At 41.2% G+C, this 23,205-nt stretch overlaps 1 long non-coding RNA gene across 1 annotated transcript in view; it reads left to right on the top strand.

Moving 5' to 3' along the window:
* LOC135990689 (uncharacterized) overlaps window positions 1-22,938 on the top strand; it is a 117,092-nt gene extending 94,154 nt beyond the window's left edge. Inside the window, exon 4 of the long non-coding RNA XR_010606447.1 lies at window positions 22,788-22,938. This is a non-coding gene — a long non-coding RNA (uncharacterized LOC135990689). The remainder of the gene's footprint in view (window positions 1-22,787) is intronic.
* Window positions 22,939-23,205: the final 267 nt, after the last annotated feature.

Raw genomic sequence — 23,205 nt, 5'->3', positions numbered from 1 at the left:
TCGTTCAAGAGATCACACCTTTTCAGACCTGCCTAGAAGTCACGTGTTGGAAATGAAAAATCTGCTTAAATGCATTTCTGAACTAGGGTTTATGCATTTAAAGTATTTTAGTTAGGGGAAAAAACAACAACAAACAAACCACAAAACAAACAAACAAACAAAACAACACCAAAAACCCACCAAAAAAACCCCACACCAAACCCTGCAGTGTTTATACTTCATCATGATACTGTGTAACCCTGGCAGTTTTAGGAATTTCTCCTCAAATTCTTATTTCTCACCTGTGGTAGAGTAGAAATAGTTTGATTATTTTTAGCAGCTTGTTTACACAGCCATGCAAATCTAGAGGATAAAGTTGTAAAAACTCCTGAAGATAAATACCATGGAGTTGGGCTGCTAATGCTGCAACAGATGGAGAAGTGCCAGCACTGTCACTGACATTAGGGCACCCAGACATTCAGAGTAAAAATAATTTACTGTAGAGTGGCTACAATGTAGTGATCAATGTAGGTAGAGCAGAGGGGTTGTATTTAGGGAAAATTTTGTTGCCTTCTTCCATATTTGCTCTCACAGCTGTGACAGCTAAGCAAAACCAGGAGGTGAGGCAATAAAACAGCTCAATGGAGGATGGATAAGATATTTTTTCTCTTACGTTCATGTCCATATTCAAGTTTTCTATTCATAGCTCCGATTCCAAAACCTACTTGTCACTTTAGAGCCATCATTTCTTTTGAGAACAGACATTGGATCATCAATGACTTATTTCCAAATATTGCCCCAACATCTTTTCACAGTGGAGATTGTCTGTTTCTTGTTATTACCATTGTATGATTGATCTTCTTAGTCACAGGCTGTCACTTCTTTCCACAGAAATGGGGAGGAAGAGGTCAAATCACTAGACATTCGAAAACCTCCCCATCCCCTGAGAATACTTTTGTTTTATGGAAGAGCTGGCAGCATTACAGAGTTTTTAGAATTCTTCTTTTCCATGTGGCCTGAATCAGACCTTGGCCAAGATAAATCAGCCAGATAAAACAAGCTATTGTACTAGAAATGCAGCTGTCAGGTGTAACATTAGGCCATGGCGGCATTGTAGGTGGTGCTTCTAATCGATTTCTTTATTATTTCACTGTTAGCAAAGAGCTTTGTGCTCAGGCTTAGGGAACATGCCCTTTAAGGGACCGTGTCTCCTCCCATGTACAAGTCTCTTACATTTACCAAGACAGTGTGCCAAATTTGCTTGACCTGTGTTTTGTTGTCCAAACCGTCATCCAAGTCATTGGTAGGTCTGACATCAATGTGTTACTGAGAAGAACCCATGCTCTGCAGACATTGCAACAGACCTGGCACATAGGTGTGTTAATGATGCAGTAGCCCCTTAGTAACAGTATAGTAGAGGACACACTGACAAAGAAACTGTTACTGGCTAATTCAGGCAAGCTCAGTGTAGCTCTAAAGGAGCATTGATTTGTATGTTGCATTTTAATGGGTTGGAGGACTTTTTCTTTTTCTTTCCACAGCAATGGATCTGTCTTAGTGCTGGTTATTTAAGAAGGAGATACAGTGGTCAAAGCAGAGAACAACCAGGATGGCAGAGTACTAGATCAAAGATCCATGAGCACTAAAAGGAAGTGTTCCTTCCTACAGGCTGCCACAGCTGGTGCTCCAAGCAAAGCACGTGTCTCTTTCAGAGACAATTTCCTGTTGTTAATAAGTGGAAGTGGTCTGCAGGGGAAGTGATGTGTCTGTCACAAGTTTGAAGAGTTTGCGGACAGCAGTCTGGACTGCAGCTGGAAGAGCAGAACTACTCTGTGAATTTCGATTTCTAATTCACTGCATTGCTCAGATTGCCTTTTTTGGTTCTTTATCTTCTGAACATGTCACTGTTCTCATTTGCATAGGAAAGTTAGAGGTTCTGCTCCCAAACCCAGTTACAAGGCACTATACTCCTGGGAAAGGAGTAAATTAATCAGTTAAATCAGCCACAATCAAGTCATGCAAGTCGCTTCTTCCTCCTGAGGCTGAATTTGAAGAATTCCCAAAATCAGCTGCCCAACAATGTTGCATTCCCACTTCCACCCCAGCAGCACAGACCCGGGGAGCAATAAAAGTGGGAAAACCAGACTGTAATTTCAGAAATTATGAAAGTTACAGTAAAGAAAGCAAAAAACCCAAGAATTTTGAGTTCGTGCTGGCTTAGGCTCAAGGTCTGGTTGTGTTTAGTAAAACTATGGAAACATTTGAGTGATTACATAGACACCATGTCACAAAGTAGACCCAAAGGAGTCTGTGTAGTTACTCAGTCTCCTTGCCTGGCTGGATGCTCCTATGAGCTAACTATGAGGGAGCCACAAGCCACACTCCAGCTGGTCACTATTGCCGAATTTCACAATTTCGTGGCAAGACTTTCTGCAGTTGATATATTATTTCAAGGTAATTCGGTGTATCAGACCAGTGGAGAATCTCAGTTTTATTTTTACATTCCTGATTATTAGAAAAAGGCTTGAAACGTAGATTCAGGTAGGAAATCATAGGACCCACAAAATACTGTGTTTTGAAAATGTCATTAAGCAAAATATTTTTTAAAACGTTTGAGGTGAGAATTCTGGTCCCTGTGGTCATTATGAGACCCCTGATTGATGCAGCATATGATACACTAAACTTGAACTGGTGACCTGTCTTTCTCTCTTGGGCATTGGTCAGTAGAGCCAGAGAATGAGTTGACAGGGATGAATCTGCTTTTCTGTGGATTTTAGTTAATTTTTTGTAAATACCATTTCAAACTCAAAGCCATCAACATTCCTATAAACATGTTTCCTGAAGTCCTGGCCTCTGCAGCAATGTTTTTCAAGAACAGGCATCCACTGAAGTGCTTATAATCAACCAACACCACAGTGAGTCACCAGTATGATTCACTGACCTAGTCGTGATGCACGGGATTGTAAAAACGGGGCCAGATTTCCCTCTGTCCCAGGGAAAGGCATGCTATGACTGCCAGCTTCGCTGCACCAAAATGAGGGACGTGGCCCTGGATGGTGGGTACTAGTAGGAATGCACAGCCTGTCCTCAGAAGTTGCTGCACAGGCTGAAGTTAAATGAGACGCGGTATGACTTTAAAAGCAGAACCTGCCACCAGCAGTGACAGAATCTTTACAGTTCTGAGCATACTGACCAGTGCTCTATCACCGCTGGTAGCAGCCAGTGTTATCCCTGTGTTTTCCAAGGTATGGGCAGTTATGGACACAGCCAGATGGGGCTGTCAGGCAGGTTGTACAGTTGCAGTTCAACCAGCTATTCATCTACAGAGCTTTTCTTAATGTCATGGTACAGCGAAGGAGGGAGGGTCCTAGGCCAGCTATCTAAATGGCAGACTTTTCCAAGAAGACCCTTATATGTAGGTCACTTTCCCCCTTAACTATCACTTCCACTTGTAAATATTTTTAAAATGAAGGACAAACATTTTGTCATTTGTAGATGCATGTTTGGAGTCAGTAGAAGTTTGATGTAAACTAGGAGGTTGATATGAAGGACTTGTATCCAAGCTCACATACCACTAGGAGCTGGATGAACTGTGTTTCACAAATACTGTTGAAAGACCACGGTATTTCAAATGTCACTCCATGAAAATGTGCAATGAAAAAGAAGCAATGGGAAAAGATATACTGAAAATGTATGCACCGAGCAGGCAAGGTACCAGAAGCTGCACAGCACTTTGGTTCGAGAGAGACCATGGAAAGAGATGAGGCTTCCTTCCCAGTAGAAGAGGCTCACAGAAGAGAGAGTAGAAAAGAAGCAGCTTAGCTGCAAAACCACTCAAAGGGTGAATGTTACAGCCTGGTGCCCATTCACACACTTGCTGCTCAGCTTGGCCACCAAATTGCTAGACAGTGAACTCAGTGAATCACACAGATTGGAGCAAGCAGATGTCATAGTAATTAATTCCAACAGTAAAGTAATTGAAAACAGCATAGAGGCAGCAATTTCTTGCTGACAACATTAATATGTCATCTTTAGATGGAAAACCTCAGGTTTTATAGTTCTGGGTAATACAAAATTATTAACCACTTCTAAAGGAAATAATGAAACTATAGATACTGAGACAGGTATTTCTGTGAGACAAGACCATAGTCTTTGCATATCCCCTCAGAAGGGACTAGCTCAGCATCCATAATTCTAAAATATCTCTTTGAAAGCATGTGTATAAGGCTTCTTCACAGGCATATGCTTGTCCATCTTTAATTTAAAATCCTCTTTACTAAAATATTTAAAAATTCTATAAAGGAATTCCAGTACTCCATGGGAGTACTCTGCTTCTTTTATGTCAGTTCTGACTTTACTGCTTAATGTAATTATCCTTGAGGTAAATGATTCTTAGGCTGATTTTTTTTCTTGTTTCAAGGTGATATTTTGATATGCATCTTGGGGATTTAAATGCCTGAATTGCATTGAAATGCCTTAGGGCAGAGCACACAGTTCTTGTAAAAACTGTTGCCTCTATTAGTATCTCCTGTGTTCATAAGATCCAAAATGTAACTTCTTATCTATATGTTCCTACTCTATTTCTCTTTTTATTTGGATGTAGTTTTTCCTCTGTATATTCTTATTCTATTTCTCATTTTAGTTGGAGGATGTTAAAAATGAGGAAGACAAAGTTTGTGCTTGTTGATGGTTATAACAGTGTATGAAGGGTGCTGGATCTTCCATTTTTTTCAGATGAGAGCCTTTCTGTGAAGTAATAAGAGTCATTTGCATCTGATCTATATGTTCAGCTCTTTTGAGTAGCAAATTATGGTTCATTAAGATACCACAGGAATTTAATTAAGTGGAGCTACTTTGTTTACACAGTACAAATGAGAGCAGAATTTACCTGCAGTTGAGAGACAATTGAGAGAAATTTTCTTCATTAGAAGAATACTATCACTTCTGAGATTTTTATGTAGCTTATTGTAGATAAGTTAAGAAATTGTTAATTAAAGATTTAACATGTAGTTGTTGTAATTCTACTTTTACCCTGTCTAGCAGTTTAAGTGGAGATGTCATAACTTTGTTTTACAGTTCTTAGATTTGCCGCAAGAAAGTGGGGAAATGAAACAGAATTAATTAAGCTGTTAGCTTTAATTGGGGGGCTGGGGGATTTGGTTAATTGTTATTTTATTTCAGTACAATTAATACTTGGTACCATTAAAAAAAAAAAAAAGAAAAAAAAAAAAACACAACAAACCGAAACAACAACAAAAAAACCCAACTCACACCACAAAACCAAACAACCCTGTAGCACTTAGCACTTAGGATCTTTCATGTAATAGCAAATAGATCTTCTACACTTCAGCACTTGTAAGCAACCCTAGAATAGCAAACCTGTGCAAACAACTTGGATCTTCTGAGAAACTTTGAAGTAAAAAGTTATTTTGTGCAAAACACAGCACTTTGTGCCCAATCAGACAATGGCAAACCAATGTTCTCAGTTCAGCACTTGCCTGCTCTTTTGCAATAAGCCAGTGTGAATGTATGGCAGAAGAAAACCACTGAGACAAAGTTTTCATTTCCAAGTTCACAAGGAGTGAGTAAAACCAAATTTTGTCATTTACAAATAAGGTTTTTTCTATACAGAATAAAGTGCAAAAGGTTAGACCTGGGCTTTTGGTGTGCTGCAATACTCATAGTTAGTACAGGAAGATGTGATTTTTTTAAAAAAAATTATTTTTTTTTTAATTTCCTTGCTAGAATCCTGAGGCCACATTAAGCAAGGAAGGGCGAGGCAGGCTGGGATAACTGACAAGTAGTGGTTAAGGATTTGCTCCTTTTCACAACAACTTTGGGGGTGTGATTCCATTGTTCACTCAAATGCTTTCAGGGCACCTTTCTGGCATTTAGCTGAATGCCGCTGGAAACATTTCAGCTTGTGCTGCTTGTGTAGCAGTGTGACAGGGACTGCTGGACTAACCGTTCAGGTCTACAGAGCTGTGTTCAGTCCCCATCCTGTTCTGGTTTGAAACATGACTCTCCTTTTCCCATATTCTCTCTTCCCATTTCTGACTCATTCTTTGTGTCTTTTTATATACAGAAAGGAATTATTCAAGTGCAGGAGAGGTCAGAGCTGCTTCTGCAACTTTGCGCTGCTCATACAAAGACAGCATCTAGGTACCTCTCACTCACATAGTGCTATGCAGACTTGGGGGTCAAAAGTATCTCGCTCACAGCAGATTGTTTTCCTACAATATTCAGCTCCTTTGTATGTCTCGTCTCCTCCTGGTGGCACTGGGGGAAAGGAGGCTGTGCCTGGAGGGAGAACAGAGCAGCTGGATTGGCATCTGTCATGTGGCAATAAAAATAGCAAATCTCCATTATGATTCCAGCCACAAAATTGTTATATAACCATGAGTTATACAAGATTCAAGGGGTTTTTTGCTCATGCTCATGAAAGTGACCTTTAGTGACTGTTTTCTGGTCAAATAAACACCAAGCTTTTGGAAATGGAAAGTCCAATTACATACTGAATGTTCTCAGCTCTGACATAGATCTGGAAATCTATCTAACGACTGGAATAATGATGAACCATCACAGTCAGAACCTGTTTTACCAACTGCAGTTAACCTACGGAGTGCTTGTTAGGGGTTTAACCAGAAAAAGGCTGGAAATTCATCTGGAACACAAGCAGCCTTTGTTCAGCAAACTGCTGACATATTCCTTCAGGCAAATTTTTCATTTGCCTGGATTAGCTAACCAAATAACTATGCAGAATGCTCCCTTCTGGGTTTCCAAATCTGAATGAAATCTATTTCCTTTACAGGTGCACTATATATATGAATATGTCAAGACAAGATCGAAGTCTCAGTCTTTAGGACTGAGTAAAGCTCAGGCCATTTGAAACAGAAGGGAACTCTGGTTCTGCGTTATCAGCAGGACCACTGATGCTCATCACCAGGTGGTTAAGAAATACTTCTGATACCGCTGAAGTCCTGTTCATATTTTTGTGCTCTTTATACAAGGAAACAAAACTGAAATGAGCGATGCAGGGTATTTTAATTCCAGACTCCTGATAGAGGATGTTAGCAAGGTAGAGGGCACTTGGCTGTACCAAGTAACTAATGAATACACACCAGTTGTCCCATAACTGTAAGATTATGGCTTACTGAAAGATATGGCTTTGAAGAATCCTGTAATAGTATAAGCTATAAATTATGATTTAGAAGTCCTTTAACAGACTGTTAATCAGTTCAGACACACAGAACTCTGTGTGTGTGAGTGTCCAGTAGTGAGCTAGCTCCTGTACAGTCAGAGATAAAACACTTTTCTTGGGAAAAATAATATAATTGTCTCTGTATGCTTTTTAGGAGTTTTCAAGGGAATGCCAACACCAGGAGAGCTGCCTCTCCTTTTCTGAAATATCTTAATATGTTGTTAGCTTTACCTTAGACATCAGCTTTGTCCAAAGGTGTTCAGTGGACCCTTCATTTAAGTAGGTCTTAAAGTGCAGATGACAAATATTTGGCAAATGGTTAATACAGGTTTTTCTTTCTTGGTTAAAATCCATTTTCGCCTTTAAACCTAGCTGCTGTGTTATGTTTTTAGTGATTACCACTCTATAATCGAGACTTTTTCTGTGATGTAGCAACTGTATACCCTTTTTCTGAAAGGGTCCTACATAACTGATTTTTTTCACATGGCGTTTCACAGACTCATTAATTCAATCCCACCTCCTTTGTGATTAGGAAATTCATATATTTCCCATGTTACAGGTGTGCAGACATTGGCGGGAGGGGTAGCACTTCTCAAGGTTGTGGAGGAAATTGGTAGCAGAGCCTGAATGAATCCTTCGTTCTCTGGATGTCTGATCTTGCAAATCAGTCAAGAATCCAGGAGCAAAGAACTCAAGGGACATCTCAAGGACAGCATCTCAGAACACGAGGGGCACAGGGCCACCTTCCCTGTAGCTGCTCTCACAAGTGCATGTTCCTGCACTGAACTCCCCCAGAGTCTGAAAGAAAATGAAATGCTCGAGTGTCTCAGATGCCTTTGAGAATCGCAACCCAGAAGCCCATTCTTCGTAACAGGGCTGTTTTCTAGCAGCTGGCTAAAACCAGCACAAAATAACAGAAACCCATCTGTTGTCTGTTGATAGGAGAAACAATAGATATTTGATGGGCTGATTTTCGTAGCTAATCTGTGGCTTTCTAGACTCATTCTGATTTTTGCTGGAGTGAGGCATAATAAGTTACAGCTGGGACATGCTTTTTTTTGTACTTTGTAAAAAAAATAGTAGAAAAGTGTGCTTGGAAAGATTCGTTGTTGTTACACTGTATTATTGACATAATGAGGCAGCAAAAGTGAGCAAGAACAAAGAGAGAAACAGAAGCGTGCCTTAATCAGCCTGCATAGGCTGCCTTGATAAGTCTCATGAGCTAGGAATTAATCCGGGACCTCCTCACTCCACACCATGCAGGTGATTCTGTGACCACTGCAGACCTGCCTATGGCTGCTTTTGGACTTTGGCAACACCCGGTTGCTGTTCACAGGCCTGAGTGATGCTCTGACTTGCCTAGGCCTATGTCTCATTCTGCAACATGTAAGCTGTGCAGGAATTGTGCAGTGCAGTGCCCCAGTCTGCTTTCCCTGAATTCCCTTCCCCATTGCCTTTGGTGGCTCTGAGTGACAGAGCTGAAGTCAACGAGACTGTCTAAGGAAGGAACCGGTCATGTCTGCCTTTCCTGTCGAGCTTTTTCCCTTTTACAGTTATAGCAGACCTGTTAACACAGAGAAAGCTGGGGAGTCGCTTGCTCTTACAGAGCACTTTCGCACACTGTAATTGAGTTGTTTCCCAACAGCCTCATCAGGCAGGCAGAATGATTGTGAAAACATTCCTGAATCTTACAAGGGGATTTTTGCCTGCTTGAGCATCATGAAAGGTACACAAGGAATAGAGATGCCAAATCTTTCAGAAACCATTTTGAAAGTTGTGAGCAGAACAGGAAAGCAAATAATAAAATAATGAGCGTGTACTAATGTAGACATGCCCCACATCCAGGTGAGAGGAGCTAACAATTAAATAGCTAACAATTAAATAACTTTGAGGAAGGACTGCTCAAAGGTTCTATGTGGGGGCTGAAGAGGTTTGCAAGTCTGGAGACATCCTCAGAGCATGAGCAGAGGAGAGTGCGGATCATTGTCTCCACTTGAAACTGGAGGGACTGAGAGCTCCATGGAAAGAAAGTGGGCTGTGTTGAAAGCAGAGCTCTGTGACGCATGCACAAAACAAGACAGTGGTTTGCAGAAAGCTGCTCATGCTGGCTTTTGCAGAGCTCGGTTTGGATAAAGACACAGTAGCCAACTCCCTAAGTGTACATGGAGAGAGAGGGATAGCAAGCATGAGTGATCCATCAAGGACGGAAATGATCTTATCCTCAGTCTTGTGCCACAGACACTTCACTGCATTTCTCCAGTCAACTGCATCCCAGGCACCTTGCATTTCGTGAACCCCCACCTCTTTCTTGGTTGTGGGAAAGGATCACACAAACAGGCAAGACATGGGTGAAGGGGAAAAGATAAATGAGTTGGGATCTTCATCCAGGAGAAAAGTCCACCTTCCTGTACTTCTATGTGATACCTTACTGTTTAACACCTGCTCTTCATAGTTTCATTTCCTGCTCAATGTTAGCTCTTCCCCAGATGCAGCTGCCTTTTCACATATCTCTCGTAGATGCCCACATTGCTCAGTCTATTTGGCTAAGCTGATCTTTGATCCTGGCAACATCCAAACTCCAGTGTCATGGAAGCCAGTACTTTCCAGATATCTTTACCTGTATCTCTGTGAAGAGAGCTAAGATGACAGGGTTGCGGGGAGAGAAAACAATGGTAACATAATGGAAGCTAGACAGAAATCCTGCCTTCTCTCCTGGTACATGTTGGCTACCTGCTGGGATTGTAGCTCTTCTTCCAGCTCTGGAAGGTGGAAGGTACCCTAGCAATGAGAAGCTAATTCTGACTTCTAGGTCATCTGTCGTGTGTCCTGAGATCTAGCTAAAGAAGAGGCCTTATAACCCACTTCCTCTTTGCAGTGTTGAATATTGCAGCTCTGTGTAGAAACATCTATTTCTTTCCTTTGATTATTGGAGGCTTATTGGCTGTTTGGTTGAGAAAAGCTCAAACAAGCAGATGTGTTAAGGTCAGCACGGTTGTCTGATCTAATACACAGGCTTTTCTCATCAGAAAAGACTATTAAGGACCAATCTTTTTAGTGTGTAAGACAGAAGAAGCTGTCTGGCTTGACTCATGGGTTTGACAGAGGAATTAGTAAGTTTACCTGAGGACATTCTGAAACATCATGAGACTTGCTGTAGCTAAATATAAGACAAGTCAGTCCATGCCACCCTGGGAAACAGAACTAAAGGGTGATGTGGTACAGAGATAACTGAGCCTGCTGAGAAGAGGTAGGCAGACTCTCCCACTGACTTTTTCCAAGGTATCAAGGCAGTCAGGCTCACCCACAGTTGTAGAGCTGTGGTTGGAGCTAATATCCAGTATATGTATGACATTGGTGAGGCAAGAAGGAATGATAAGAAGATATAAGAATTAATGAGACAAGAATACAGATAGTTCAAAGCTGAGAGTTTCAAGGGCTTCCAGAATACTTAGGATTTTCCATATTTAACCTGGGATGATTCTTATTTGAACTCAACACACATCAAAGTAGCCAGAAAATAGACTTCTGCTGGTCTGGTTTTGGACTGTATATCAATTTGACTAGCTAGCCCCTAGCTACAATGCTGTAATACATATGAGCCATACATAGATTGCTAAAGCTTAAGGAGGAAAGATGCTGGATCTTCTCCAGGAAGAGAATGGTTGTGGCTTAATGCAGCTGGAGAGAATTAGCCAGCCAGAATATTTGCTATGCAGAAAAAGCCAGTCTCAGCACTACATAGCCACCTCCAAAGCCAGTTACTGTATTAAGCTTCTGTTTGACACAGATGCAAGTGAAGTGTTGTGATTTTAACCTGCCTCAGATGTGGCCTCCAGTTATGGATGTAGAGGAACTGTGATTTGGAACTTGACCCTACCCACGGGTAACTCTCTTTCATTGAATAGTTCAAGAATTTAATTAAGTCTAGCTACCTCCGAAGATCTTGCTGGACCTATGTACCTCTTGAAAGTGACCCTTAATGTGTCACCAGCTTGGTTGTCCATCCAATTGAGCTACTGATGCTTCCTTTCACTCACTACTTTCTTTACTTTTTCTTTCTTATTTAGAACCTGCACTCTTTGAGGTTTACATACTGTTGGCTAGGGCAGAGCACTTCACCTTCTCATTAGCACTTCCAAAGCTTGAGGGAAGAAACAGAAATGTGCAGCCTGTGTGTGGATGATACCCAGTCATCAGTGAAGGCTTACAGAGCAAGGCTTGCTCTTCCAGTGACCCCAGAAAAGGCATGACCATCACAACTTGCAGATGGGACTGTCACCAAAAGAGAGTAAGAATTAATTTGTGCCTGATATTTCTAGTGCCTGATCACTGAACTGCATGAACAAGTCACACAGAAAGCAGCTTCCAGAGTGGAAGATAAAGCATACTAATTTCCTAAATCTGAAGAGACTTAGTTTTTATTATCTTTTGGCCCAGGCTTGAACTAGAGGAGATATTTTAAAGTAGAAGTAAAAAAATCAACCAAGTATCTGAGCATCACGTGACATCTGTTTTGAGCAAGCTACCAGAGGGTTGGGATGCTCCCATGTTAGCAATTGCATGAAAATGACAATGTTCAATGGCAGCACCCAAAGAGTGTCCATCTCCCTGTAGAAACTGGTTTTGCTACTACAAGCACATTCATGTTGAGATGATTATCTACTCAACAGTGCTTGATTCCTTGTACTTAAGAGGATATGCCATGTCGGTTTTGAAGGTGGATGGCAGAGAATTTGAAGACCAACTTTATATACAGGTGATTTAAAGTAATATAGCGCATTTATTTTAAACTGGAACACCAATAGATTTTATATACACTGTTTTACACCAGAATCACTCTATCCACCCCTTCTGAAGTTAGAAGAATAAATATTACAGACATAGAATTAAAATGAAATTCTTCTGTATGACAAATATATCTTGTAGAATGGCTGTTATTCAAGAGTATCTATGGACTTTTCTTTCAGGCCTCTCCAGATCTAGTTATTTGAATGACAGTCCCAAGGTCTTCTTTCTGGGTACAACCATGTTTCAAAGGTGTTTTCAGCCTATAGTTCCAGCCTTCATTGTTCTTCCAGCTTCACGCTGCCTGACCACTTCCAAACAACTTGTTTAGAAGTGAGCTGTGATTTTTGATGGTACAAGGACCCAGAAAAACTTACTTATTACTTATGCATCTAGAGGACGGGAGTCACAGAAGAATGACAGAACAATAAAAGTCCAGCATGAAAATTATTCTATTAAGTGCTTAGCATCTTCCTTTGCACTGAAGCAGGCTCCACTTATCCAAGTGTCATTTCTCAACGGAAAACAAAATTTCAGCTCTTGCCTCTCCTATTCCAGATGGATCTTCAAAAATTCCATTTACAACTGCACATCCTGTAGCACTGTTCCACTGGAGATGTGTGGGGCTTGGCCAGAGGCCTTTGACACCTGTTTCACTATCAGTTATCTGAAATCTTTTACTTTTCTTTGTGTGGGTATATGAAACTATCATTAGATTTAACTCTTAGCACTTTGCAAGCAATGCAGTACCCATTGGACAGACAAGAGAGTCAGATAATGATCTCTGATACTATCCTGGTGCTTCACGGGGAAACTGCAGCGAAGTTTATTATTATCTCTTGCGTTACCTTTAAGGTTTTGCCTGGAAGCCAGTGCCAAAATCAGGCTTCCAGCCTGCCAGGAAATTTACAACTACTTGCTAAGTCACCCTCCCTGCCCTGGAGACTTTCTATTCTAAAAAGGCACTCTTTTCATTTTATAGTCAGAAAGGTGATGCATAAACCTAATCCAGAGTTAGATTTTGCAGCAGGTTGATGCTGCCTGATGTCTTGTGGAGCATCTGTGAGACAATCAGAAATGTTTTCTGGGAACGCCATGAGTTTCAGCCCTGTGCCTTTCTCACCCAGCCTCCTTCATGGGCCAGGAAGGCATGGAATAGAGACTCAAGTTTTTAAGTCATCCTAGGCAGTGGGGGCACTTGTGGTTGTGCAAAACACACAGAATTGCAGATACAATGAATCTGCAAAATCTGACCCAAAAAAACTATTAGGAGTTGATATGTCATTTCAGTTCCAGTAAGAATGAATATTCTACTGAACATAATGTTTTCAATGGAGATTAGTTTGGGATTTGCTCTGTGTTTTCTTTTTACTATTATTATTTTTTAATTAATCTTCTGTTGAGAAAAACTCTCATGGAAAATCGTACAGTTTATTTCGTCTGTGAGAGAAAGGGCAGGATGTTTTGCTGGTGAATTCATCATGTGTGAAAAATAAAGTGTTGCCAAACCCTACGTTGAACATACTTCCTTAAGAAAAGCAGGTTAAATTACATTAAGCCTCAAGGGGTTTTAGTCACTGTAGACAAGTCAGTCCACAGTTTCTACTATACCAGCAGGTTAGAATGCCCATACTTGCCCAGAATATTGCTTCTCTATTATACTGCCTTGTGAGTTTTATTTAATGTTTTAGTCTCTTATTACGAAATTTTTGTTTGTTTATTGGTTTGGTTTTTTTTTCCTATATGTTGAGATTTTTGAAAACTCATCTAAAATCCTTTTAGACAATATTTTATATTTGTCTGCCTATATCAAAGTTTGAGCCAGAATTCCTTAAATCTTCTGAAATACCTGTACGTGAAGGGAGCAGACAATGATGAACTGGAAAAATGCAGAGGATTGATAACATCTCACATAGTTCTCATATCTTTAGGTTGCTGGGATATGAAACACTAAACGGTACTTATAACAAAAAGTTAGGCATCTGAAGGTGGCCTGTGCTTGTCACTCAAGTTGTTTAGAATTTTTATAAGCTCTTTTGGTACCTGTTTTACAGATGTAACCTCCCATCTTGCAGACAATGCATATGGTAGGTTCGATAAATGTACTTACTACATAGAATAGAAGAATGGTACTTGCCTCTACAGGCATTTGTATGAGTCTTCCCCATGATTTTAGTGCAGATTTTCATGAAGCACCTGCATGACAAAAAGTTGATAGAATCAGCCTTTAATTCCCAAATGTATTTTTCATTTTCTTTAGGATTTTCCAGAGTGAAAAAGGGCTTCAAAAAGGCAGAAATAAAAATAGGTAATGAGCAGTGAAATGTGGCAGTTGCAAGTTTTATTATTTGAGTGCTGACAGGTCATTTCCCCTTTGCCTCTTGCATGGAGCGTAATATTATCACCAGTCAGCACCAACCATTTGGCTTGTCAGCAGAAGGGCAGGGAAATCACACACCAGGCAGGGAAAGCTTCTTTGTTTCTTTCCCAGGGAAATCCATGACAGGAAACAAAGGAAGAAATTATGAATGATGATCAAATAAGATAGAATCATCCACTCAGGAATTTCATTCTCTTTTCACTGGGTGATGAGAACAAAAGGCTCAATGTTTTGCTGCTCTGACCTCGAGGGAGCCAAGTCAGTTCTCTAAATGAACACTGAGACTTTAATGGTGACTAAAAACAAATGCCCGGAATTGTTATGTTCCAAGAGGAGGACAAGTGGAGCAGGTTGGGGATGGACTACACCTCCAGCAACTATGAAGCACTATTAGAGAATCCACCTTTGTAGATAAAAGTTGGGCTAGAAATTAGGCTTTTCTTTTCTCAGTGCATGTCAGTCTGACCTGTGGAGCAAGGTGCAGCACTTCAAATGCACAAATATGTCACTGGACCTCAACGAAGTCCTTAATTATACAGCGGTTAGGGGATTACTGCATGAAGTGCTCAGTAATATCCCACAGCTGTCTGAAGAAACCTTTGTGCTGCTGCCAAATAGTTTGTGGGGATATTAAAACAAGCGGTGAATTCTCAGCAAAAAATTAGGCTGAGCTCCTTTACTTATGAAGAGAGGCAATGTTTCTCAGCTCCAAATCTGGGCAGTCCTGCCCTGGTGCCCATGCCAGTAAGAGAGAAGGACTCTTAAATGTTTTTCTATTCCAGCTTTTGAGGGGACGCAGATACCTCTTTGATCTCTGCTTTAAATTGGTGTGTCTTAGCTATTTATGGTTTGTCTTGTCCATTTATGTCATCTCCTTTTCAAATACCGTTAGCTTGCTTGAGTCCTTATGTAGACAGACATCAACAGGTGGAGTGTGGACTCCAGGGAAGTGATGAGTTATCAGATGCAAGGGACATATCCTCATTGGATGTGATTTTAAAATTTTGTTCAAAGTATGAAACTAGTGGAAATAGAAACTTGTGACATGCAGACAACTTTTCTGAAACATAACAATTTGATTTTGTTTTTGTAATAGCAAGAAGCCTATGACTTCCAGCCTGGCGAGTGTAGAATGGGAAGGTCCCACACATGTGTAATGAAGGGATTTGTTTTTGGAGACAGATTTGAAGAGTTCTGCTAGTTAACCTAAAAGACTAACATCCAGCAAAATGTAACAGGAAAATGTTATTATCTTGATCTGAACTGTTTGCTCCTGTCTTGTTTTGTTGCTTTAGTCAGAATTTTTCAGTTTCTCACTGTACACACCTGTTTAGTGGACTATAAAGCTTACTTACCACCTAGACATGCTGTGCAGTTTGACTAATGACTATGTGAAGAGTGTGTCCCTGTCCAAGATGGACAAAGCCAAAGGTATTTTTAACAGGAGAGTCTGGACAGTCATGCTGCTAGGCTTGTTTTTGTTGCCTTTGTAAATCTTTTTGACAAACACATGCAGATCTTTAGAGTCAGCCATTCTCTGAAATAATTAAGAACTAAATTTAGCAATTAAGGGGCCAAACTTTGTGATGAAACAACCTGACAATTACATCAGTGGTACTGTCAATCACCAAGCATCAGCCCTAGAAGGTCAGGTGGTGTTTCCTCAGGGCTCCTGCTGCACAGGGTGGGGGGAAAAAAAAAAAATACCCCTGAAGGGCAGAACTGTATTGGCAAAATAGCCCTTGACTATATGCCTCTGTCCCATTTTGGCTCTGTACTGTCTTTTTCAGACCTGCCACTCCTTGCTGACACATTACCAGGTCACCTCCACTTCCGTGCTTTTGCTCTCTTTTTCCCAGGCAGGCCACCCACCAGGTCTTTTTGGACAAGTGGCATTCAGAGAGCTGAAGGAGTCTCCTCTGCAAACTGGAACTAGTCTTCAGGTCAGATAGAAATCTACTAAAAGTGCTGGAAATTTTTAACTGCTTTTCAGGGCCATCAATGCAAGTACTACACATATTCATATCCTTTCATGGAACAATACATATAGCTGCTTGTGAGTCAGAATGAATTTTCTTGGCAACAAACAGTGTTCAGGAGGTGAATTTGCCAAACCCTAAGTTATTCAGTGTCCTTCCGTCTCTGGGGATTTGCATCTTAACCTCTGCAGCCGTGAGGCTCTTGAATTGGGTCAAGCAGCATTCTTATTAAACAGGAAGATGGCCTTTCCTCCTGCCAATTCCCAGTGCGTTTCTCACTCAATTTTCTGGCATCACTCGCAGAAATACTAGATGAAGTGGCCATACCTTTCTTGCATAGATTTCTGTTGCATATGGCATGAGTACAGCTGGGGAAAAAGCACCATAATGCAGGTGCATCTTTGGAAACTCTCTCCTGACTTATCAAATATTTTTGCCTTCAGTTTGGTTCCTGTCAAGTTTTTGCATGAGTTCTATAGAAAATAGTAGGAGTTGATCTCACCTTATAATGTGACTGGTAATATGACTCTGAGCAGCTGCAGCTAAATCATTGCCCTGGGAATGAATAGCACAGTGTGTTTCCTTCATTGTATTTATTACTGATTAAAGGCTTCCTTTATAGGATGGCTTATCTCCTTCCTCCCTGAAGTAGTGTTTAACCTCCAAGGAGTTAGTTTGTTGCAGATGGGAAGATACAGATGTATTGCAAGTACATCCTTCTGTTTGGGACTTCATTAATATGGAGTAGCAGTATACCTTAAAATGCTAAATACCTGGTAATGTGCCAGCTATATTTGGAGCACCCAAACCAGGTCTACTCCCACCTTCTACCCTTCTTGGAAGAAAGTTGGTGGTGCAGATAATTTGACCCAAATCTATTCCTGAAAACTGTTGATGGAACTGTAAGGCAATGTGACTCAGCCACATCAACACTCTTTGTGCTTTAGTGTGTCTGAAATTGAAATTTGGGCTTGAATGTTATAGGGGAAAGATATATCTAATGAGAAAAGCAATGAATGATTCCTTTTCTTCTGTGGAAACTGAGAAAGCCTGGCTGCAGACTAGCACCTTTGTACACAACTGTCACTGTAAAGGTGAATATGTTTGACAGTGCTGATTCACATGCTATGTGATATTGCATTCCAGTTTCATTACTGGCAGCGGCTTGAGTGACTCTAGAGAAACCACAATCTATGTGCTCAACTGATCAGCTACATACAATTTTATTTATTGAACTAATTTATCCTTACAACTGTTCTCAGACCTTTTATTTGTTTGTGGTGAGGGTTAGAATGTTCCTATAGAACTAAAGAAAGGTTGTGGGCTGCTGAAACAAGAGTTGCATTCAGAAGCTACTGTAGTGTGATTAAGTAATTTTTCCTACCATATCAGCCTTTGAGAAGGAATGCCTACCTATTTGACCAACCATCTGTGGATCATACTCTTAAAACAAGTGAGTCACTGAAATTCTTTAATGTGTAATGAATTGTGAGGGTATTTTTCAGTTCTTTTTTTCTTTTCCTAAGTCAGAAAGTGCCTTAGGACATGGGTATGCAAAGAGCGTATTCAGTGTGTTAAATCATTTTACATTTATGGTGCTTTGCTTTATTGAGGGATATCCGTATTAGAGAAGGTCAGTAAGCAAAGGGGTATGGTTAGTTTACCTGAATGCTGAACTTGTTTAATTCTGGTTTTTGAAATGTTAGCTTATACCTAAAAGTGACAACGTAACTTTAGACAAAACAGGGACACGGATCCGATTCATATACACACCGTAGGCATTAAAAATTACCCTCCTGAGATTCCTGTTTGAATCTGCTCCTTGGTTACTTGATGCCCAATAATTGGAAAAGCTGGGCAAATGTGTGTTCTCTAAGCAGGGTTGGAGGAAGAACCTTGTAAACAAAAAGCTACAGGACAGGTATTCTCACTCATTTCTCAATTCATTAAGCAATGCTGTGCTTTCTGTTGTGCCTGTTTTCCTGCTCTCTCATGTGTCAGTGTGGGGTTTTCCTTTACTTCAGGCTAAGACAAGAATGAGGGAATGCTGAGGAGCTAATAAAAACTGCTTTTGATCAACTGGGGAATTCACAGATACCTAGTTATAACTGACACACCTACTTAAGTCGCCTGGATAACAAGAGGTCTAGTCTGTTGCAGAATCTGTTAAGACAGCTATATATTTCACATGCTTACAGGAATGTCATCATAGATGAAAGTATTTGATCTATCTGGTTTGGCATCCTGCCTTTTGACCTGGCCAGTAACTGAGAGTTAGGTGACCAGCACGGTTCCTCATCTCTTCTCTCACACTGAAAATGCACATAAGCTGCTTTACTGTAGAAGCCAGTTTTATGCCTTGGAGGGACCCTTGATTCACGAGTTGCAAAGCTAAGTTTTACCACCAGCTCTGCCACTGACTCACACATCGGCTGTAAGCACCTTCATTACTGTCAGGTTATTTAAAATGTCCAGCATGCTAATTTAAGGTTTGTGTGTCATTATGATTCTTGCAATGTTTTGTGGAGACATTATTTCTTTTCTGTGCCAACCAAATCTATTCAATTTAATTCCCTGAATCATAATCTTAAAACATGGTCTTTTAATGAGGATAACTGCAAATTCTTTTAATAGTCACAAATGTTAGCAATGACTTCTCTGGCTGTCAGGCTCAACAAGTGTCAGTCTGTTGAGCTGAAGATCTCTTTCCCCAGCTGAACCCTGTTCAGGTGCTGTGTCAACTGCAGCTTCTCCTCTGTGAGAGGAGGATGAAGGCCTAGAGTACAGCTGAAGGCTGGGGGGAGGCGTCCTTCCTTCCTTTGCACACAGCTGGTGGATCTGCTAACACTGCGTGCAGTGTTTACTCAGGCAAAAAGCTAAAAAATACAGAGACAAGACCAGAGGATCCAAGGAAACAAAAAGTAGTAAACAAAGGTATGCATAGGTGAGGTTGTAGGGAGCTGGGCACTGAATAAGTGGAGAGTACATTACTGTTTGAAGAGATTTGAAGAATTATTTAGGCCACAAAGAGAACTGGATAGAAAAGATGTACATGCTCCATTGGCATTTACGTGGCAGAAGCTATTCACACAAGAAATGTCACTTTAGGGGGAACCCCTGGAACAGACTGTACAGACAGTGCCCACTGGTTGTGAGTATATTTGGGCTAGAAATTGAAAGGAGTTCTCTGACAATCACAGCTATTGGTCTGGAGCGCCTTCCTAAATGATGAAATGAGGGGAAACGCTTCGCTGAGAAAATCGGTCATTTTAAGGAACAGAATTTCATGAAGTGGCTTCCTTCAATAACTAGGGACAAAATCTGAGGCTCAGCATGTTCACTTAACCTGATACTCTTAATATATTTGTTCTCCAGCAAATTAAGTCATTACTTTTCTAAGAATCCTTATAATGAGGCTCTTGCATGTTTGCTTTTGAGCATCTGTGTTTGGATAGTTTAATCTTTGTTTTCATCTCTGTCACTGGACTTCTTCAAGGAAACAAAAATATTTTGTAGTAAGAAAAACAGTGCTATTAGGCACAGGCTAAAGACATAATGGAAATACCCCATGCAGCGTAATCCATTTTTAATCAGTCACATCATTCAGCTATGACTAGTTAGAGAAGACACTGGAAACAAAATGTGTAGCCTCAGAAACACCAAAATGTGTTATAAAAACATAAATACAGAAAATTAGTCAATCACAGTAAAACTAATAATATGGAAAGTCTCAGCAATCAATCATCATGCAATGACTGAGATTATTTCAGTGTATTACAAGTATGCATGGGTCTGAAATAATGTATTTTTTGCTTTAGGCTACACTATTAATACTGTAAATTTTTGATTCCTGACTACTGTATTTACCCAAAAGGAGGACTGCCTTTTTTTAAAGTTAAGCTACTTGGGAAAATGAAGCTCATTCTAGATTCCATCATTCTCCCTTTAGGTTAATATGGTAATGTCTGTTTTTTAAAACAGGGCAAATATTCAAAAGCTTTTTATTTTTTTTTTTTTAATTCGGATTACATAGGGTGTAGGAACAGCACAAAACTATCCTATCATGTTGCCTCTACTTTTCTTTCAAGTTATCATCTCTGCCCTCTCCAGTCCTTAGGCTGCCCTGTGACAACCAGTGAGGTTATCTGCCACTTGCACTGGGCAATTTTCTGATACCTCTTAAATGCCTCAGCTATTGAATAGCTGTAGGAACACTGGTTACAGATCAAAGTCCCATGGTGCTAATTGCTGTACAAACACAAAACAAACAGGGGACCCAATGCTTTCCCCTCAAAAAGTACAAGCAAAGTGAAGTAACATTTCTAAGTGTCTATGTCTAAATGGTTAGGTCATAGTAGATTTGTTTTAAATCTCATCTCTGTGCAGGATAGGGACAATGAGTATCTCCTTATTGAGCTAGTGAAGTGGATTTTCCACTTGTTTTTTCTCCTTTAAATGGTATATAATGCATGACTTACAACAGTGAGTTACAACTTTGCTTTCCCTCCTGACCATGTTTGACTGGGGTTGGATGACACCAGTTGGATGCTGGTTGGCATGCTCCATCTGCCTTAGCGCAGGCAGACCAAACTGGCCCAGTTCCCCAGGTGGTGTGTTTGTTACACTGAACCCTACCAGTGTGGGGGGCAAGGCAGGTTTGTTTCAGACTGACTGGGGCCGTCTTGGTGAGTTGGGGCTGTACACACTCCACCTCCACAGACCCCGCAGCGCAGCAGCTAGCTGTGTGCCGTGAGGAGCTGGTGGTGTGTACATGTGCTGGGACCACTCAGCAGTCACCATTTTAGATTACAGGAAGTTTTGCTGTGTATTTCCCAGACATGGTTCACTTGGGAGGATCAGTAAGGCAGCTGCCTGTTAAGAGCAGAGTTTCTGGGAAAACTTTCCATTTAAACATGAATTTTTTGATCAATTCACAATAAAGTTTAAGCTAAATCATCATAGGCATGGAAGTATGAAGGGGCTTCTGCTCACTCAAAGCAGTCAAATACATGTGTTTGTCCAAGGTAAAAAATAATCAGGAAACATTTTTCTTGCATCTCTGATGCCTTTGTGAGAAGGGAACAGGGCTGCTCTGGAGCCCAGGCTGCCAGGGAGCAGCAGGGGGAGGCGCACTGGCTGCGGGGACGGGCCCCCAGGCAGGCAGGGCTCTGCCCGCACCAGTGGGACTGGGCACAGTGCGGTAACCAGCGCCAGCCCAGCACCCAGCTGCCAGGTGAGGAGCCGCGGTGGCACATCTGAGGTCAGGCCAGGAGGCTGGTGGGGCAGGGAGGCACAAGACAAGGGATGTGCCTACCCTCAGCACAGCTTGGGCTAAGGGTTTCAGCTCCAGCCCCGCTCCTGAGCAAAAGCAGGGCAGACCCAGCTTCCCAGTCTGAACCCAGATCACAGCCCAGCACTACCAGCCCCAGTCTGGCACACAGGCAGCTCAGCCCTGAGCAGGGGAGGGGCACGCAGGGCCTGGCAGGTAGAACTTGCACAGTCCCGTGTTGCGCTGGCATCTGGGACTGGGTGGCGAAGGTGGCTGGCATGGACTTGTCTCTGTTTGTTCAGACCTGTGTCTAGTTGTTTATGCAAATAAATCCAAAGCGCCTGCTTCCTTGCAGACAATGTTCATGTCAGTAAAGCTATGGCTTTGGCTATAATTTCACCAAGGTATGTAACTGCAAGTGTTTGGGTTGTTTCGGTACAACCTATTTGTGAAATTAAAACAGTTCAAAAGCCAAAATGTTTAGAAATGGTGAAATTAATGATTTGCCTATTCCTGATGTGTGAGGAGGAGAACAATTAATCATATCTAGTATTTACATGGTATTATTCAGACAAATTACAAGGAGAGATATCATTATTATTTACATAATCCACAGCAAGAAAACAGGTCTCAGAGGTCAAACAAGAGGTGAGCCAGCATGTGTGAGGTCAGTCTTCCAAGAATTAATATTTGGTACACGAAAGCAGACTGATTTTTTTATTATTCTTTTTCCCCAGAGATACTGAACATCCACAGCTTGCTTTGAAATTAATGGCAACTCAAGCATTTCTGAAAATCAGTCTGTTACCCACTTGTACTTCTAAATAGATGTGTCATGTCTGGTACAGCAGTTTGAGCTAAGCAACTTGCGCACAGAGAAGTCACACCTAGCTCTTATGGAGGAATAGAAACTGGGATCCATGACTGAAAATCGCATTTACATCCAGTTTTATTGTAAAGCATCCAGTTATCTGGGAGTGATGGGATGAGACAGTAGCTTTACTCCACTGCTCTGTTTGAATCTGCCAGTCTCCACTAGTTGCATTGCTGATGGTTTTTTTTCTGATTTTAGTGCTAGTTTTGCTCACAGCTGCAAAAAAAAGCTGGCTGTGGGGTCTGTGCAGTACAGCTTTGCTGAGGCAAAGCTTCCTAACCCTCTTACATGTCATTCTCACTTGGCTCATCTCTTGCTAGTGAGAAACACGCCCCACTTTTGGGACTCTACACAAGTCCCAAGAAGAAGCCTACGCACTTGGATTCCGAGGGTCTGGATGAAGCAAGTTGCACCATTTCCATTCACTCAAGAGCACCCAGCTGTGATCAGCACCCCCGCTGCACCTCCAACCCACTTCTAGGTGAGTCAGAATCCCAGAATACCCATTGCCTAGTGGAAGGAAGCAATGAATTTCCTTCATACATCACTAGCTGGGACCAGGATCTGAAATCTTTTGGGAAAGCCTCCAGATGGACATTAGTCTGGAACTGGGGTGTTCCCAAAGGTTTAAGGAAACCCTCTGTGCCCTCAACCAAGGTGCATTTCTGGCTACCCATTTCTGACACAAGTACTTAGCCACTGGTTCCCAGAACACTTCTCAATTGGACCAAATAACTT

This window comes from Caloenas nicobarica, chromosome 7 (genome assembly GCF_036013445.1).
Source record: "Caloenas nicobarica isolate bCalNic1 chromosome 7, bCalNic1.hap1, whole genome shotgun sequence".
Taxonomy (NCBI): Eukaryota; Metazoa; Chordata; class Aves; order Columbiformes; family Columbidae; genus Caloenas; species Caloenas nicobarica.
Note: the sequence above shows the minus strand (reverse complement) of the source record. Positions and strands in the feature narration are given on the sequence as shown.